The sequence below is a fragment of the Procambarus clarkii genome, chromosome 8 (assembly GCF_040958095.1).
Source record: "Procambarus clarkii isolate CNS0578487 chromosome 8, FALCON_Pclarkii_2.0, whole genome shotgun sequence".
NCBI classification, from domain to species: domain Eukaryota; kingdom Metazoa; phylum Arthropoda; class Malacostraca; order Decapoda; family Cambaridae; genus Procambarus; species Procambarus clarkii.
The window spans coordinates 12,313,346-12,333,103 of record NC_091157.1 but is presented as its reverse complement, the minus strand read 5'-3'; the positions used below and the strand labels follow the sequence as shown (position 1 = coordinate 12,333,103).

Below are 19,758 nucleotides of genomic sequence, written 5' to 3'. Positions count from 1 at the left end.
CTGTCTGGGAAAAAGCCAAACGTAGTCCCAATATTCAAAAGAAAGAGGACTGCAAGGAGGCACTAAAGTACAGACCGGTGACATTGACAAGTATTCCTTCTAAAGTGCAGGAGAAAGCAATCAATTAAAAAAGAATGGAGCATCTTGAGAGGCTCGACTTTGTGACAAAAAATCAGCATGGATTTAGAAATTGAAAGTACTACCTGATAAATTTGATTGAGTTTTATGACAAGGTTACTAAAATAAGAATGAAAAAGGAAGGCTGGGTAGACTGATTTTGTCTAGGCTGTCAACAGGGATTTGACACAGTTCCCTATTAAATACTGTTGTACAAGATGGAGAACCAGGCTGGGATAACTGTGAAAATCTGGACTGGGTAAGGGAGTACCTGAAGGACAGAAAGCAAAGAGTCACAGGCAGAGAGGAGGTTTCAAGCTGGAGGAATGTAACAAATGGGGTCCCACAAGGCTCTCTCCTGGTACCATAGCTGTTCCTAATTTATGTGAATCTACCCGAAGGAGTGAGCTCAGGCATGTCAATGTTTGCAGGTGATGCAAAGCTCATGAAGAATGTGGAAACAGAGAAGAACTGCAGAAAGTTACAGGAGAACACTGACAAACTCCAGGAGCAGTCAGACGGTTGCTGGAATTCAATCCCAACAAATGAAAGGTAATGAGGATGGGAAAGGGAATGAAGTGACCAGAAGGCATCTACACTACACGTAGAAATCAGTTACTGGAATCAAAGAGAGAAGGATCTGGAAATGGATATAATGCCGACACTCACATCGGAGGCAAACATAAACAGGATAACATTGACAGCGCATGGGATGATGGCATATATATAAGAACATTGTTGAGGAATCTGGATCAGGACTCCTTCAAAGCACTCAACACCACATTTGTTCGCCTAATACTGAAATACACATCACCAGTATGGAATTCGCACATTGTGAAGCATTAAGCCAACTTTGAAAAATACAAAGTTAAACCACAAGTTTGGGGCCAGAACTAAGAGGGATAAGCTACGATCATAGGCTGAAGGAACTAAATCTTACAACCGTAGAGGATAGAAGGAAGAGAGGGGATATGATCACAACTTACAAGATACTGCGGGAAATAGATAAGGTGGAAAAGGGTAGCCTCTTTAAACTGAGAAAAAGCAGGACAAGAGAACACAGGTAGAAGCTAGAAGCACAAATGAGCCGATGGGAAGTAAGAAAGTACTCGTACCCTGTACGGGAAGTTAACAAGTGGAATGCTCTACAAGAGGAAGAAATGGAAGCCACCTCCATCCATAACTTTAAGGCCTGATTCGACAAAGAATTTGAAAGTCAGAGTAGTTCAGTTGAAACTCAACAGAAAGAAGGCAAATAGGAGGGGGCATTAAGAGGGGCATTTTCCCGTAGACACAGATAGGTAAGCGCGCGCGCGCGCACACACACACACACACACACACACACACACACACACACACACACACACACACACACACACACACACAAACACACACACACACACACACACACACACACACACACACACACACACACACACACACACACACTGTATAGTACAATACAGATTGATAAACTGATAATGGTAAATGCCTACAGCCCACCAGCAAGCAACATATGGGCATAGGGGGAACTAGATGACAAGCGAGAGGGCCTCATAATGGTCATGAGAGAGATAATAGTAAAAGTAGATAAAGATAAATCACGATTGTTGGTGCTGGGTGACTTCAACGTGTAAGCAATAGACTGGGAAACCTACGAGACAAGAACGGAGGACATTTGGACAGGCAGATTTGTAAACCTAATTCTGGAGACATTCATGTATCAACACGTCAAGCAGGCCACAAGAATGAGGGAAGAGGATGTTCTGTCAATACTGGATCTAATATTCACCAGGAAAGAACAGATATTTGACATTCAGTATCGTCCTCCATTGGGAAAGAATGATCATGATATAATCTGGAAGAGAATGGGGACAATGAAACAGTTGATAAACTTGATTTCAAGAAAGGACACTATGGAGACAGAATGTCCTCAAGAGAGGACATTCAGAATAGAAAGGAAATGTGTGAAACACTAAATGAAAAGTTCCAAAGTGTATTTATACAAAATGAGGAGTTCAGAGAGCCGGACCTAGTGCCAATTCCAGAGCACACCATAGAATACATAGAGGTATCTCAAGACGAAGTGGAAAAATTACTCAAGGGGCTAAGAAGAAGAAATAAAGCAGTTGGACCAGATGGAGTTTCACCTTGGGTGCTGCGAGAATGAGCAACAGAACTAAGCATTCCACTCAAATTAATCTCTCCTATTCCGTATATCCTCCTCTCATTCCTTCTCTTCCCTCCTGACTATCCTCTATCTCTCCACCTCTACTGTATTTCCCTCCTTTATCTTCCCCGCCTCTTCCCCTTTTCCTCACCCAGTCATCTTTTTCTGTCGCATTTTTCACGGCCTTCTACTAGTCGTTTCTGTTTTGCTGTGCCTTTTGCACTCTTCCCTCACACCAACCGCTCATTCCTTGCCCTTCCCCGCTCCCATCCACATCCTCCTCTCCCCTCCCCTCTCTCACCGACCCCTCTCCCACCGACCCCCTCCCCTCTCCCACCGACCCCTCTGCTCCTAACAACCATTATCTTGGCGATCCTTATTGGTGGAGTGACCAGTGCGTCCATCAAGAAATAATTAATTGCTTGTTACCAGAGAGCTGCATACGGCCGCCATGATAGATGGAGCGTGGGAGGGGAGGGGAAAGGGAGGGGAAAGGGATGGGGAAAGGGAGAGGGAAGGAGTAGGGTCAGACAAGTCAGGGAGCGGTGGTATATTGATGGGGAAGAGGTCAGATTGAAAAGGTGCTCCTGGGTGAAGGGAGGGGGGGAGGTGGTGGGTGAAGGGTAGGTGATGGTGGGGGAAGGGAAGATGGTGGCAGAGGAACGGGAAATGGTGAAAGAAATGTAGGGGTAGTGGGAAAAGAGTAGAAAGCGGTGGAAGGGAAGGTAGTAGAGAAATGGTACGATAATGAAAGTGAGGAGAGAATGGTGGCAGGGAGAGAGTAGTGACAGGGGGGGGAGAGTAGTGCCAGGAAGAGAGTGGTGGCAAAAAGAATGGAGAGAGAGAGAGAGAGAGAGAGAGAGAGAGAGAGAGAGAGAGAGAGAGAGAGAGAGAGAGAGAGAGAGAGAGAGAGAGAGAGAGAGAGAGAGAGAGAGTGAGTGAGTGAGTGAGTTCGTGTGTGGTGGCAGAGAATGGTAAACATTATTCAATGATTAATCAGAGGAACGTTCATTTGATGACTATATTTATGTGTTGATGAGATCGGTGCTGCCTCTATATTGTGTCCAAAGTGACATGACATAGTTATGTGCTAGTTCTACGACAATTACTTTGCAGTATGAATATAAACAGAGGTTCGATGCAGCACACGGATGCTGTTTGCACTTGAGATGAATTGCAAATAAATCTCTTTAATCTCAATCAATCATCACGGGTGGTACACGTACAGGGTGAGAGGAGAGAAGACCTCGAGGAGACATGGACGCACACGTGGAAGGTGAGTACCCAAATAAGCCACAGAGACATGAGAAAGAACTTTTTCAGTGTCAGAGTAGTTAGTAAATTGAATGCACTAGGAAGTGATGTGGTGGATGGAGACTCCTTACACAGTTTCAAATGTTGATTTGATAGAGCTCATTAAGCTGAGGAACCTGTAAATCAATAGAATGACAGTTGAGAGGCGGGACCAATGAGCCGAAGTTCAACCTTCGCAAGAACAAGTAGGTGAGTATAACAAGGTGAGTACACACTTGGAATGCACTAAGAAGTGATGTGGTGGAGGCTGATTCGATACACAGTTTCAAATGTAGATATGATGATGAATTGGGAGGGTGTTAGGGCGTGGACAAGGAGGGTGGACAGCGCTTCCGATTCGTAGTTCTAAGGTTCCGGGTTCGATCCCTGGTGGAGGCGGAGACAAATGGTCAAAATGTTTCTTTCACCCTGATGCCCATGTTACCTAGCAGTAAATAAGTACCTGGGAGTTAGACAGCTGCTACGGACTGCTTCCGGGGGGGGGGGGGTGTAACAAAAAGGAGGCCTGGTCGAGGACCGGGCCGCGGGAACGCTAAGCCCCGAAATCATCTCAAGATGACCTCAAGATGATAGAGCCTAGTAGGTTATAAGGAACTTGTACACCAATTGATTGGAAGCTGAGGAGAACCCAACCTCAGCAAGCATAACTGTAAGAACAACTAGCTAGATAGAACATACACATACACACACACACGCACACACAACAGGAGGTCGGCCACCCCGCTGGTCAACTGCAGCTAGTAGGAGGTCGGTCACCCCGCTGGTCAACTGCAGCTAGTAGGAGGTCGGTCACCCCGCTGGTCAACTGCAGCTAGTAGGAGGTCGGCCACCCCGCTGATCAACTGCAGCTAGTAGGAGGTCGGGCACCCCGCTGGTCAACTGCAGCTAGTAGGAGGTCGGGCACCCCGCTGGTCAACTGCAGCTAGTAGGAGGTCGGCCACCCCGCTGGTCAACTACAGCTAGTAGGATGTCGGTCACCCCGCTGGTCAACTACAGCTAGTAGGATGTCGGTCACCCCGCTGGTCAACTACAGCTAGCAGGAGGTCGGTCACCCCGCTGGTCAACTACAGCTAGCAGGAGGTCGGGCACCCCGCTGGTCAACTGCAGCTAGTAGGGACAGACGTCACCCTCGAGTCGCTGACCGACTCCCCGCTGTGGTGGACGTCGACTCCTGTCACCATTTCTTTCGGCTTTCCTGTTAACATTAATGTAATTCCTTGGCGCCCGACCGCACTGTTTGGCTGCCTTGTCTTACAGCTTTTTCTGCGCCATTTGCTCTGTGTGCTTCAGCTGTCTCGACGGAAGGTTTGCTTGAAAGCCAGAAAGTTATCTATCTATCTATCTATCTCTACTACCTTGTCCCCCTCCTCCTCGACCTCTCCTATGTGAATGTCTACCTCACCGTTTATACTTGTTGATGGTTTCATAATTCTACAATCCCTAATCTGGCCTGGGGCCAGCCTGATCTATGAGGCTGTTCGTTTCCGCAGTCTACAGTCATTACAGCCAGGCTGATCATATACTCCAGCTGAGACTCGTCTAGTGTTTTCTTTTAACTTCTATGACCTCCTACCAAGACCACCTATCCCCCCCCCCTCACACAATCATTTCCTTTAACGACCGCCCCTCAACAATCATCTCTCACAACGATGACCCCTGAACAGTTATCTCTAACATTGACCTCCCCTGAACAATCGTCCCACACAACAATCATCCCACACAACGACCTCCCCTGAACAATCATTTCACACAAGGCCCAACCACTTGGGCTGGACGGTAGAGCGACGGTCTCGCTTCCTGAAGGTCGGCGTTCAATCCCGGACCGTCCAAGTGGTTGGACACCATTCCTTTCTCCCCGTCCAATCCCAAATCCTTATTCTGACCCCTTCCAAGTATTATATAGTCGTAATGGCTTGGCGCTTTCTCTTCATAATTCCCTTCCCTTCCTCCTTTCTAGCGTCATCAGGGTTAGTTTCTTCAGTCTATCTTCGTACCTCATCCCTCGTAATTCTGGGACGAATCTCCTTGCAAACTTCTGGGCCCAGATTCACGAAGCAGTTACGCAAGCACTTATAAACGTGTACATCTTTCCTCAATCTTTGACGGCTTTGGTTACATTTATTAAACAGTTTACAAGCATGAAAACTTCCCAGTCATCTGTTGTTATTGTTATAAACAGCCTCCTGGTGCTTCGGCGCTCATTAACTGTTTAATAATTGTAAATAAAGCCGCCAAAGATTGAGAAAAGATGTACAGGTTCGTAAGTGCTAGCGTAACTGCTTCGTGAATCTGATCTCTGAACCTTTTCGAGTTTCCTGAGGTGCTTTATAAGATGGGGGCTCCACGATGGGACGAAATACTCTAAAACTGGTCTTACCCAGGCGGTGCACAGCGATCTATCACGTTATTTAGGTTCCTGAGTGACGCTCTAACTTTCAGTATTGTAGAGTTACTGCTGAAACGATCCTGTTTATATAAGCCTCCGGAGTTAGGTTTGGTGGTATGTCTACCACAAGTCTTTTTCTCTAGTCATTATGGTTCCCTTGCATCGTGTACTGCCCTTTTGATCTCCTATCACATGTTCCCATTTCTATCACTTTACACTTGATGGAGTTGAACTCCAGTAGCCCTTTTTCGGACCAACTCTTCAGCTTGTTAAAGGACTCTTTGATTGTCTTACATTCTTTATCTGTCATAACCCTTCTCATTAGTTTTGAATCCTCTGTAAAGTTCGACGTAAATGACTCCTGGAGATAAGTCATTTATATAAATGAGGAATAGTATGGGTCTCAGCACAGATCCATGAGGCACTCAGCTTGTTACCCTGCCCAGTCGGACTTCTCACGCCCCTCACTGTCACTCTTTGACTCCTGTCGGTTTGGTAATTCATTACCCATGTTAGTGCTTTTCTGCTTACTCCCGCCTGCCTCTCGAGTTTGCATAGTAATCTCCTGTGATGTACTGTGTGTGTGTGTGTGTGTGTGTGTGTGTGTGTGTGTGTGTGTGTGTGTGTGTGTGTGTGTGTGTGTGTGTGTGTGTGTGACTCGTCCACCTCGCTACAAGGTGGAGTGCGAGGTGTCGCGGCGACTATGAACAAGAAAGAGGAATAGCGGGGACTGCAGTGTGCAGAATTAGTGTTTGGTGGTTGAGGCAGCGAAGTGGCTGGTCAGGCCTCCCCCAGCCCCCAGCACTCCCCCCAGCCAGACACACTGGGGGGGGGGTGGGGGGTGGGGACCAAGAACCCTTCCCTATTCACCAAGACCGCTGCTCCCCTCTCATTCCCAAATGGCTGCCATATCTCAGACAGCCGCTTCCAGCTACCCAGCCTCTCTCGCAAGTCTGTTCTTGGTGGTGGTGGAGATTGTAGGGAGCTGGTGGTGGAGATTGTAGGGCTAGTAGGGGGTGATTGTATTGGTGGTGAAGATTGAGTTAGGTGGTTCTGGTTATGCGAGTGATTGTGGTGTCATACAGTGACACGACCATAACCTCCTAGTTATGTACATAATGTACATAAATATGGTGAAAATCAAGTTTCTTCTGTTTTCCGGTTCGTTCTTCATCAGATATTTACATATTTCAATGAACAGTAATCACCACAAACTAACAGTCACGCTTCTCACATATGGCGCACACTCTGAGAGCAGTGATCTACCTCTGTTGCAATCATCAGTGTAGACAAAACCAGATATAGATTCTACATTATTCCATTTAATTGCATACAACGAGCTTGGTGAGAGTGTGTATAACTACCTATGAGGCTTCCCGCCCGCATCTATTCATTGTAAAGAATGAGTGACAATGCATTCATTATACAAACCCATCATATATACACACACACACACAAGCCCTGGCCTAACCATCCTCAACACATTTACGATGGCGGGCCATTTCCATTCATCTACAAGTAAAATAGCCAAGTGTTGCTGATCACTCGTTAAGCCCGAGTTTAATTACCGGGCCATCGCCTAATTTGCATATAAAGCGACGGGAAAGGACGGCACTACATCACCGCGGGCTTTAAGGGACAGGGAACGAAGGCATTAGTATGACTTTCGACCTTCGATCCTCTGTAATTTTCGTTTATTCTCTGGTCTCATTCATGACAGTCTCCGCAAATACACACTCGCCGGTATGATAGTTGGGCATGAACTTGAGCCGCGGGCAGTGCCACGGGCAGTGACATTGACAGTGTCATGGATAGTGCCACAGACAGTGCCATGTACAGTGGCATGACGGATAACTGCCTCATGGGTTAAGGATGCAGCCTCTATAAATATCATTATACAGATAATCATTATTGATATCTTGTCTCCATTAAACTTAGCATAATACAACAAAATCCACAGCTGATGTGGGTTAATCTGCAGAATGCTGCCAAATTATTTCACAATATTAGGTGAGGAAACTTTCTATAACGATCAGTAATAGCATATTATTTGCTATTAGAGACAAAGCAAAAAAGTTAGAATTTTTTTAAAAATTTGTAGAAATCAGCGTTTAATGTTTTACAATCTAGCAAACAAACAAACAAATCAGAGTCTGGTTAATTTTATAATGGTCCAAGACCGAAACGTCATCGTTTCTCCATCTTGTGATGTGTTGTTTGGTTATCATATGTAGGATATTTAGGTTTATTTAGGAGGAAAATCTGTGTCATGTCTGGTAGTTTCGCTCTATTGTATAACGCATGTTTCTGTGTGTGTGTGTGTGTGTGTGTGTGTGTGTGTGTGTGTGTGTGTGTGTGTGTGTGTGTGTGTGTGTGTGTGTGTGTGTCTGGGTGTATACAAGATTACACCATTAAAGGTTTACTATTAAAGATGTGTTTATGAACGCCAAAACCTCCTGGAAAAAATTCCCATTTCTTTGAGTATGTACAGAAAAAGAGTTATATGTAAAAACTAACTTTGGTAAGCACTCTCGCTTATTACTCCCGCTGAAGATGTAATAAACGAGAACGCTTTGCAAATTCAGTTTTAAATTTTGTATTTTTTTTAAGCATCACAAAGAATATATATATATATATATATATATATATATATATATATATATATATATATATATATATATATATATATATATATAGCCAATGTGGGGACCCATAGCCTCGGAGAAGAAAATAAAAAGTATTCAGAAGAGACCTTGTTGTTTCTCACTGAACACTAATATTATCTTCTCCTACCACCCCCAACATATATATATATATATGTATATATATATATATATATATATATATATATATATATATATATATATATATATATATATATATATATATATATATATATACTCAGGTTTCTAAGAATATTGTGTATTATAAGATGCCGTGTTCAATGTGTCCCGTCCACTGCAATGAAAACATTTTTTACCAACCAAAGTGGAAATCCTCCACTGAAAAACAAAACACAAAAACAAGCAGGAAGGCTAAAAAATTCAGTGAAGCCAAACAGCTAACAAATATCGAATTAAAGGGATCCGCAGTGATCAGATCTAATCACCAGCGAGGGTGAAACTTGTTGATACAGAACAGCAGCCGGCGAGGCTGGGATGCTTAAATTTCGATTAGCATGGTATCCCATCCAAGCCCCGACTAATTTACTGCTGCAGCCCCGCAGGTACGATAATTCTCGTAGGCGTTCGAGACAACAGGTAAACACAAGGGAGTCATCCATACACGCACGCACACCAACTCATTAATCTGATGGAATGTTCAGGGGCCTCTGCGAGTCTCCTCCTAGTTTTAAGAGAGGCTTGGGATCATATGTTAATGGATGAACATGTTTGTTTTTGTCAATATCCGACAATGTTTGTGGCGTGAGGTGTATTGCAGTTACCATATTCTCTATATTTATATAAATATTTAATAATAACTGTTAATATTCGTTCTTATGTAGCGCCACGGCATCGTTTAAGGTGATGATGGCCCCTGTGATTCCCTGTATAAGAGAGGAATTGGCTTGGAGGAACAAAAGGCAGTCGACTCATTACGCCTCGCTGAACGACAACAACCCGACCTTGTTGCTCGCACATTTTCGTAAAATCACTCAATCTTCCTGCTGGGGATCTGCCTGAGTCATCAGAGACCTCCTCTTAATTTTCCTTAAAAAAATCTAATTGAATAAATGGGGTTTAATGGCTAGCATCCTTTTTAACTTGTACAAATGAGGCATAAGCGATTTCCCAGGGTGAAATTAATTGCAATCAGGGGGGTGGTAAAACTGAGAACGATAGGTTGGGGAGACGCGTCTTCTTGGCGGGCTGATCACAGATGCCAACCGGGAGGCCTTCCGCATTATTCAAAAAGGTTTTTGTAATCCTCTTTTTAGGGAGTCATATCCCTATTCATTAGTGACAAATACATTTTCCGGAGCGTCCTCGGGGAGGAGGAGGAGGAGGAGGAGGAGGAGTTGGTTATTCCGAAGTGTCTGTACACGAGCGGGAAAATTTCCATTGATCGAGCCACCAGGTACGAAGGGTTGGCAACTCCGCCGGTGAATATAACAGCTCCGGTTGGTGTAAATCAAGTCGCACTTAGTCGAGTATTAATCCAGAATGGAGGGGATTCAATCCTGTGTGAAAGCTCTTGGATGGAAGTTAATGATGGGTACCATTTTTTCCCCCTGGTAGTGCACTTTCTCTTTAGGACTCTGCTCTCCGCTTTTATATATTTACATAATCTCAAAAGTTTCTCATCTGCAAGAATATTATTTTCTTCAATGGACTTTCGGGAGGAAGATGCTGAATGCACTTTTATGAATGAGATAGTCTGCTTTAATGAAGGTTCGACGAGGCAAATCAATACGAGGATACTGATTACTGACTCTATCAATCTTGCGGTGAAAAGGCAGAAAAGAGCGAGGAAGGCCTGAAAGGGATAGAGAGAGTAGAGTCTGTGGGTGAGGGAATGATTTACATGGATATGTATAAGCGAGTTGAGTGAGTAGCGTGTTCGTATGCGTGTATGAATGCGTGTATGTGATTATTAGGGAGAAAAGGAATCATCGTGATTGACAAAGCATGAAGTGAACCTGTTCAACATGACTTGCTGCAACAAAGAACTATGCGTCGAGAGTGTGTCCTGTTCTGGTTTCAGTCTCCCCTCTCCTCTCTCTCTCTCTCTCTCACCTCACACATCTCCACCCCTCGACCACCGTCCACACCAATAAGATTTTCCCCTCTGATAAGTAGCTGGTCACGCACTCGCTGGAATGGCAAGACCAGAAAAGTAGTCGTGTTTTTGTTGTGTTTGTGTGAATAAGTTTCCGTGGCAGTATGCTGTTGTAAACAAAAGTAATAACACGCTCGTGCACGCACGCACGCACACACACACACACACACACACACACACACACACACACACACACACACACACACACACACACACACACACACACACACACACACACAATCAGGGTAGTTAACACATTGAATGCATTAGGCAGTGATGTGGTGGAGGCTGACTCCATATACAGTTTCAAATGTAGATATGATAGAGCCCAGTAGGCTCAGGAATCTGTACACCAGTTGATTGACAGTTGAGAGTCGGGACCAAAGAGCCAAAGCTCAACTCCCCGCAATCACAACTAGGTTTTACAAACCATTATATTATTTTGTCTGTTTTAAATGATTCATTCTGGATTTAACTACTACGTTTAGAGTGTAAATCGCTCAGGCTCAAACAGCTTCGATACCGCAGAGTCATCTGATCAGAAATCCAATATGACCATTTTTTTATTTCTCCACCACCTCCTCCTCCTTCCATTTTCGACGACCAGCGAAGCTCCTATTTTCTGGGGTCACCGAAGCCTTGCCCCATTACACGCGCACCTCCCGTGTCGTGGTCTGGGCCCTGAGCCTCTGTAATGAGCCCGCTGACGTAGCCCGCCTAGGATGCTGCCTCCAAGTCCTGCCTCCTGCTCGCGTCCAACGCCACACACCAGTTACTCATTTACCACTCGGTCGGTCTTCGCCTCGAGGTGACCGGGCGAGTGGTAAATGCGAGATAGACACTTGGCTGTTTCCCCCCGTGTCGAGGTGCTGTAGATAGACACTTGGCTGTCTTCCCCCGTGTCGAGGTGCTGTAGATAGACGCTTGTGTCGGAAAATCCGACACCATTTAATAATCATACAGACAGATAATATTTGTTGCTGTATTACCAACAAGTTACCCATAGAAAACGTAACTTGTAGTGGAATTACCGTCTAAAGAAAACGGGATATCATCACCACATACTATTATATTCTCCACCTATTATGGTGGGAATTGTTCTTAAATACATTAGTCTTTGGACTTTACCATCATAAAAACATCTTATATAAATTAACTTAATTATCAATATTAAAGTAGAGTAAATGTGACCCTTCTATCACTTTCTGAAATGTGGACAATGTAAGCCAGGCGTCAGAGTGGAGGAAGGAGGGCAGCCATTGTTGTTTATACGAGACCAGAGGCTCACACGGGAGCAAATTCGGCTCCTGTTAAATTTACTTGGACGTAGTGTTATGGAAGCCAAAGGTGTACCATTGTCAACACGCTGTCTACAAATTCAAGTTAAGTCTATCCGAAACCCGTTTATCATTCATTTATGGCCATTAATGTCAGGATATAGGGTTAGCCGGTTAGAACGCGAAATCGCCTCAAACTAAAGGTAATTAAGCCAGGTCTTTAATGTTCCATGTACTGTATAGTGTTTTCTCTGATATACTTGTCATATATAGGATTCTGGCTTCACAGCTAGCGCACTTTTGACAGGTCAAGACGAGGATGCAAGATTATGTGCACCAGTTACTGGGTGATAGAAGCTACCTCAAAGAGGATAATTTGGTGTCTACACTCTAGTTATACCTGGTGGACTAACCTGCTGTACTATAAGAGAAGGAACCTCATCAATGTATGTAGCTATTACTGTAATTTGATTGGCTGCATATGTGTAATATAAACCCCCCCTAATGTGTAGAGGATCGATTTGTGAGATTATGAGATTATTGCAGAAATACAGTCCACTTATCATTATACAAATTGCTATCGAAGTATATAAATTAACGTAAATATAAATTCATATAAATTAAATAAATATAAATCTCACAGGTCGGTTCCCACATTATTTGGTCATCTTCGAACCGGATGACGGATTATTTGATCCTTGTGAACCCACATTTGGTCATCTTAGTACCGGATGAACCAGTTAACCAGTGGATTCATTAAATATGCTAGTGCAGTGTTATTTAAACAAAGCCAGCAGTCAAGACGGCAGCGTAGCCTCGAGGGAGCTCAGGAGCCTCCCTCAGCCCAGTTCAGCTTCGTCAGCGGTTTCATGCACACCCACAGATATTTGGTGGCGTGTTATTTCGTGAAATGACAGCGCTAATATAGAATCCAGCCAAATTAGTGACTGTGTCTTCGCGAGATTGTTCACGGATTTCGTGGTGTTACATTTCGCGAGAGATTATCTACGAATTTTGTGGACTTTATTTCGCGAGGTCACTAATAATATTTAATACTTCTAGATAATATTAGAAGTTTCATAGAGGCTAATTAAGAGGCTATTAACAATAATTGTGTATATTATTTCTCCAAAATAGAGAATTATTTCATATATATTGCACTAGTGATCACAGTATAATATTTACTAATTGCCAACCCACAACAGGGTAGGATATTACCAATGACTAGTTGAACTATTATTGCTCATCCTAGTCCCATTATTACCATAGTCAGTTGTACTATATTGATCAACCTAACACCATTAATGAATGGTCCAGACCCTATTTTGGGTGTAATTTTTATCAACTCGAATTGAGTTGTATATATAATAATTTACTTATGATCATTACACCTTTGAGTGATTAATTAGTGTCTCTACCATCCTAGGGTGATATAGAAGAGCTAACCTAAAGGTACTTCCAGTGACACTGGTTTATCACTCAATTCATTAGTGTGTATGATTGTATATATATAATGTGTATTAATTTTAAGTGCTAACCTCTAGTAGAGGTAGGATTATTGCCTAGTGAGTTCAGAATTTACCCTAGGCTACCATTAGAGCTTGTTCAGTATTATGAGCAGCCCAAGTACAAGTCCCACAAGGCTTCACCAACGAGCCAGTATGGATAATGCAGGGAGAATGAAAAGAACCCTTGCAGGTCTTAAAGGCCACTTAACAAGACAGATCAAGAAATGTGAAGATTTGTCACAACAATCTCAAGTTGATTATGCTGACCTGGAAAGCTATTATCAAGCAGCTGCAGGTAAATTTGAGCAAATCAAATGTCAAATAGCAACATATGTGGCTGAACTTGCCAACACTAATTTATCAGAAACAGAAATAGACGACATTATGTTTGATCTTGCGAATTATGAAGATCACACTCAGGCCACGTTACAGCCTTATGTCAAATTAATTGCCCAGAACAAGGCAACAGCAACAACAACAACAGTTGCATCTAATACGAGTCAAGCAGAAGCTCGACTCCCTCCAATTAATTTACCCACTTTCTCAGGAAAAGATGAGGAAGATTGGGACGAATTTTGGAACAAATTCGTTGACCTTGTAGACTCAAAACAATCTTTACCAAAGAGTAGTAAATTCTCTTATTTGCAAGGCCAATTATCAGGTGAGGCTAAAACAGTAGTATCCCATCTGAGATTAACTAATGACGGCTATGATCTGGCAGTAAAACTCCTCAAGGATAATTATGCTGATCCAGAAGTAAGAACATCACATTTAGTTCATGAGCTGTTGCATTTACCCCCACCGGAGGCTTCAGCTGATTCACTCCAAGTCTTCAAGCTGGAGATAGAATCATTGATCAATGCCCTCAGCCTGACAGCAGATACAAACGGGGCTGAGTGGGTCTTGAAAATAATTGTCCAGGAGAAAATACCTAGGGACATATTGAGACAAATGAGTGCTCATTACAATAAAAGTATCTTATCCATGAATGAAATATCTGAAGGTTTAAAGTCAGTAGTTCATCAATTACGAACACATGACAAATTAAAACCACCAAGTAAACCCTCAGAAACCAATAATAGTAAACCACAGAGTACCAAAGGTACTCCAAATCAATCTAGACAATATAATTCAACACCAAAGTGGAACAGTGGCAGTGTGGGCGTATATGCAGTGGGACCCTCCAAGCCTATAGTTACTGTGTCACCCAAGAACATGACACCAAAGGGTACAGGAAGCTATGGAACATGTTTGTTCTGCAATGAGAAACATTCAATGTACCACTGCCCTAATTTTCCTGATAGTGACGCCCGTGTTGAGCGACTCAAAGATTTGCAACATTGCACGAGGTGCCTCAGGAAACATAACATCAACGACTGTGAGACCCAATTACACACCTGTAATAGGTGTAACAAAGGTCAGCACCATGCAGCATTATGCAGAGACACCAAAACAACGTCTCCAAACCCCAAGGTGGAAGATAGCATTCCCACCACAGTACAGTACTGCAGGGTGCAACAAACAAAGAGTGTCCAATCGGCAAAGTCTAAAGGTAATACGACTTTGCCTACTGCCCAAATTACCATCCTGAATAAGAGGGCCAAGGTCCATACCCGTGGGTTGTTTGACCAAGGATCCCAAAGAACATATATCACTAAAAAGTTGGCAGATGAATTACAATTAAGGCCTGTAGCCCAGATGTCATTCAACATCTCAGGGTTTGTAACAGATGCAGGACCTCAAGTCTACCAGGTGGTACAACCATCAGTACGCTTAGGCAGGTACGTCTGTCGAGTACAAGCCATTGTGGTGGACAAAATACCAGTAGACCTACAAGTTCAAGGTCTGAGAGCAACAGCCAAATTCCTGAGAAATAGAGGAATAAAATTGGCAGATAATATTAAGTCTGATTACCTCACCGACTTCGGTCTCCTTGTTGGGACAGACTATTGTCATCGATTCATCGGTAGCCCTACTAAATATCAGGGTATAACCATGTTAAACTCTGCAGGAGGTAAATTACTCTCAGGCCCAGTATCAAGCCTGAGGAGACCTATGCCTGCAGATAAACAATACCAATAGAATCTGAATTTGTCAGCTGATTATATTTCTCCAGTAGCATTATACTAAGGAGATTACAGCTGACTATACCAACAGAGGTTGATGTTAGTATCATCATTTGAAGCTGAAGATGAGTTCGTGAGGCCTCAGTGGCAAATCAGTGAACAGTAGCCTAAAACAGCTACAAGTCACTGCGACCAATGTCACTGAACCCACTGCAGTCTCAGAACCATACTTTACTTTAATGATGAGCTATTCAATCTTCTGAATCAATTAACTAAATTAAACCCTAATAAATCTGATGACTGATTTGATACATTTATTATTTAATCAAGATGCATTCCATGGGCCTCAGTGTTTATATATCAGTGACCAGTTACCTGAAGAAACTTCAAGTTATATCTAATGTCACTGATCTCACTGCAGTCCCTGAATCATACTTGACTGTAGTACTTGATCACATCCAGTCTTCTGGGTTAAATAATATGTAATAAGGCTTGAATATTAGCCTTTCAAGAGTTGACAGGGAAATGAAATCGCATTAGACTTCTAACCCTTGCAACTCTAGTACGGGACATCCGTCCTGTACGAACAGACGCACAAATGTGTGATTACTAACTACTAACATCAAATTAATCTAATAATTCGAAGGAGGAGTATCGGTGTTCGTCTGTTCTAATTAGGACTTCGACCCGTGAGCAGCCCCTGGGGAATTATGTCGGAAAATCCGACACCATTTAATAATCATACAGACAGATAATATTTGTTGCTGTATTACCAACAAGTTACCCATAGAAAACGTAACTTGTAGTGGAATTACCGTCTAAAGAAAACGGGATATCATCACCACATACTATTATATTCTCCACCTATTATGGTGGGAATTGTTCTTAAATACATTAGTCTTTGGACTTTACCATCATAAAAACATCTTATATAAATTAACTTAATTATCAATATTAAAGTAGAGTAAATGTGACCCTTCTATCACTTTCTGAAATGTGGACAATGTAAGCCAGGCGTCAGAGTGGAGGAAGGAGGGCAGCCATTGTTGTTTATACGAGACCAGAGGCTCACACGGGAGCAAATTCGGCTCCTGTTAAATTTACTTGGACGTAGTGTTATGGAAGCCAAAGGTGTACCATTGTCAACACGCTGTCTACAAATTCAAGTTAAGTCTATCCGAAACCCGTTTATCATTCATTTATGGCCATTAATGTCAGGATATAGGGTTAGCCGGTTAGAACGCGAAATCGCCTCAAACTAAAGGTAATTAAGCCAGGTCTTTAATGTTCCATGTACTGTATAGTGTTTTCTCTGATATACTTGTCATATATAGGATTCTGGCTTCACAGCTAGCGCACTTTTGACAGGTCAAGACGAGGATGCAAGATTATGTGCACCAGTTACTGGGTGATAGAAGCTACCTCAAAGAGGATAATTTGGTGTCTACACTCTAGTTATACCTGGTGGACTAACCTGCTGTACTATAAGAGAAGGAACCTCATCAATGTATGTAGCTATTACTGTAATTTGATTGGCTGCATATGTGTAATATAAACCCCCCCTAATGTGTAGAGGATCGATTTGTGAGATTATGAGATTATTGCAGAAATACAGTCCACTTATCATTATACAAATTGCTATCGAAGTATATAAATTAACGTAAATATAAATTCATATAAATTAAATAAATATAAATCTCACAGGTCGGTTCCCACAGCTTGGCTGTCTTCCCCCCGTGTCGAGGTGCTGTAGATAGACGCTTGGCTGTCTTCCCCCCGTGTCGAGGTGCTGTAGATAGACGCTTGGCTGTCTTCCCCCGTGTCGAGGTGCTGTAGATAGACACTTGGCTGTTTTTCCCCCGTGTCGAGGTGCTATAGATAGACACTTGGCTGTTTTTCCCCCGTGTCGAGGTGCTAGACAGACACTTAGCTGACTTACCGTAGGCAAGTCTCAAGGGACGACATAGTTTTGACTTTTTAAATAACAAGACGGGGCGCGTCTCTGCAATCAGAAGACCTGGAATTTCCTTGCCGCCTCGCTAGAGTAGTGAGCGACCTTCTTAATACTCAACTGTAGCCTCATCACAGGGTAAACGAATAAATTCAAAATGTTAGAGTACATGATCAAAATGATCTTGAATACGAACATAATAATTGCTAATAATAATAAAAATAATAAACAAGACGGAAAACGGAGAAGGAGAGCAGAAGGATGTGGCAACGCTGCAACTTCTTCACTCTTAAGGCCAACGGGGCTGAACCTGCCATGACCAAGGGCTCAGCGGCGGCTAGTTTCTCACGCCCAATATTTTCTCCCTTAGGACTATACTGTGTTTTATAGCAAACGAGAAGGAGACTTGAGGGTTGAGAGGAGAGGAGTGTGGGGGAGAGGTGTCTTGATCGCTAGGAAGGGGTGGGACAGGGGGCTGGCCACACTCATTGTATTGATCATGGAAGAGTCTGGGATGATTTCTGATGCTTCCTCCAGTATCAGTTAGCTGAAGTTGTGTACTTTCCTCGCGGCTTGAGAGAGCTTGGCTGCAGGTCTTCGTGTGTGTGTGTGTGTGTGTACATACTCACCTATTTGGGCCTGCAGGATCGAGCATTAGCTCTTGGACCCTGCCTTTTTAGCCGCCGGTTGTTTAAAACAATGACGCCTGTCCTATTTTCCTATCACATCTACCTTTAAAATTATGAATAGAGTTTGCTTCCTCAACTTGATGCTTTAGTTCATTCCACTTGTCCACTACTCTTACGCTAAACGAAAACTTTCGAACATCTCTATGATTCATCTGAGTCTTAAGCTTCCACCCATGTCCCCTTGTTCTATTGGTATTCAAGGTGAATATTTGATCTGTTTTCACTCTCTCAATCCCACTGAGGTATTTTATACGTCTCTATCATGTCCCCTCCTCTCTCCTTTTTTTTCTAAGATCGTCGTGTTAGTTTTTTTAATTGCTCTTCATATCTCACCTGGGACGAGCCTCGTAGAAAACATCTGAACCTTTTCCAGTTTCCTTATACGTTTCTTCAGGTAGGGGCTCCATGATGGGGCGGCATACTTTAAAACTGGTCTCACGTAGGCAGTGTAAAGCGCCCTAAATTGCCTTCTTACTGAGGTTTCTGAATGATGTTTTAACTTCGCCAGTGTAGAGTACGCTGTTGTCGTTATCCTATTTATATGTGCGTCAGGAGTTAGGTTTGGGGTTACGTCCACTCCCAGGTCTCTTTCTCGAATCGTCACAGGCAGGATATTTTTCCTTCATTGTCTCTTTGGTCTCCTGTCACCTATTCCCACCTCCATAACTTTACACTTGCTCGTGTTGAACTCTATTAGCATTTCTCTGACTATTTCTGCAACATGTTCAAGTCCTCTTGGAGTATCCTACAATCCTCATCGGTCACAACTCATCCCATTAATTTCGCATCATCCGCGAGCATCGGCAAATAGGACTCAACTCCTGTAGAAATGTCGTTTATGTATATTAGAAACAGAACTGGTCCCAGCACCGATCCTTGAGGTACTCCACTCGTTACTGTTCGCCATTCCGACTTCTCGCCCCTGACTGGCCTCTCTGGCTTCTGTCTGATAGATAATTCCTTACCCAAGTTAGGGCTTTTCCGCAAGCCGCCAAGTTATGTCCATCATACCTTGTTCCTCCAAGCTCTTCCTCTCACTAAACTTCTCCCAGATATTCCCTTATCCTCCTGTAATCCACTTTCCTATAGTCAACTCTCTTTTTTAAAGACCTTTTATCCACGTGGCCACAATGTGTGAGTGTGTGTGTGTGTATTCACCTAGTTGTGGTTGCGGGGGTTGAGTTCTGCTCTTTTTGCCCGCCTCTCAACTGGCAGTCAATCAACTATTACCAACTACTAACTAAACTAATTTTTTTCCACACACACTCACTCACACACACACACACACAAGAATCCGCCCGTAACAGCTGTCTAACTCCTAGGCACCTGTTTACTGCTAGGTAACAGGAGCATCAGGGTGAAAGAACCTCTGCCCATCTGTTTCCGCCGGCGCCGGGAATCGTACCCCGGATCACAGACTACGTACGTATCCAGCGTGCTGTGCACTCAGCTACCATCGCCCCTATATGCTGTGTGTGTGTGTGTGTGTGTGTGTGTGTGT

General features: G+C 43.3%; 1 protein-coding gene across 1 annotated transcript in view; it reads right to left on the bottom strand.

The window, feature by feature from the left end:
* Positions 1-19,758, bottom strand: part of LOC123759762 (paired box protein Pax-2-A-like) — a 71,659-nt gene that overhangs the window by 35,431 nt on the left and 16,470 nt on the right. The window lies entirely within an intron of this gene.